Source organism: Pinus tabuliformis, chromosome Q (genome assembly GCF_031772625.1).
Source record: "Pinus tabuliformis cultivar Carrire ecotype Pingquan chromosome Q, CPIR1, whole genome shotgun sequence".
In the NCBI taxonomy this organism is placed as follows: domain Eukaryota; kingdom Viridiplantae; phylum Streptophyta; class Pinopsida; order Pinales; family Pinaceae; genus Pinus; species Pinus tabuliformis.
In genome coordinates, this window is record NC_142296.1 from 208321864 (window position 1) to 208323312 (window position 1449).

Here is a 1449-nt window from a genome sequence, read left to right on the forward strand (position 1 = left end):
CAAAACAAGAATAATGACGGTGGAAAAGAATAAAGCTTACTTCAGCAGCCAGGAGACATCTACCAAATTATTGGTTCAAGTGATAGACCCACAACCAACAAAGAAAACAGCAATTTTTTGTTTTACTTGTAAAAGAAGAAGGACCTACATTCATAATGAATTCCTGGCTACCTGCAAGAGCACCTACCTCAACCCATGTGAGATGGGGATGCAGCACCCAATAGAACATGTGAGATGCAGATGGAATTGCCTCCTCTTGCACTTATCTCTATTTCACTCACCTGAATGTGTGACACCTAAAGCACTCCTTTTTGAGCATAGTGGGCACTAGTGCATGAATGTCTGCCACTCTAAAGAATTTACTTTATGATAAAGAGAGATGTGGATTCCTGGTTCTTCCATGGTAAGGAATTTACTTTGATAAAGAGAGATGTAGATTCTGGGTGTCATTCCGACTGTTCATTCTCTCCTTGATATTACCGACACTTGATCCTTGGATTTACACCCGATTGGTCCATGATATTTATTTAAAGAGCATGGAGGGTCATTTGTAGGGTGGCCGTTCATGAGAGAAGCTTATGTAAATTTTCTTTCTTTTATTAATAAATTTCCTGAAGTGGCCACGTTGGCTCGAGCCGTGCACTGTTTCCCTCTTGAGGGTTTTAACCACGTCAAGAACACTGGTGTATTGATCTGTGATCTATTTGTGAGCGGTGTCCTTTGGTGTTCTATATGAGGAACTTAGCCTGTAAATTCCCACATTTGATTGTTCCCTCTAAATGCATTCATTTTGGTGTTGGTGTTAATTTCTAATCTAATGTAACTAAATGAATGATGTGCAGTGCTTTTAAAGTAATCAGAATAATAGTGTGCATTGATTTCATTGTATGCACAAAGTAATTGTTAACAATGTGCATTCATTTATGTGTTACAATAATCATTAGAGTTGTCTATATGTGAGGCTTTTTTGAGTTTTCAACGAATTTCTAGCCAGAATCTGGTGAACAAATTTGTGGTGAAATCTTTATTTATGTTGTTCAAACTTGTTTTTTTACTACATATATGGATCCAACACCCTCAAAAACCCCTGGAGCACTTCGATTGTGAAGAGTTCACCTATCAAACTTGTTATTTCAATGAATCCTTGTGGATTCTAAACAAATTAGATTGAAATACAAACTGGAAAACTTTTCCAAAAATCTCATTTATATACAACATAGTAATCATTAGACTAGATCCATATTAAATATAAATGAATAAGAAATAACTTAGATATATCTTAAATAGAAATGAACAACAAAGAGCAAGTCAATATAGAAAAACACAAGAAATGACAATTAAGGATGTATTGATTTCAATGTAAATGTTAACTTGTGATATGATGTAAATATATGGATGATGTGAATTTTTTCAAAGTAATTAAATTAATAGTGTGCATTAATTTTAGTG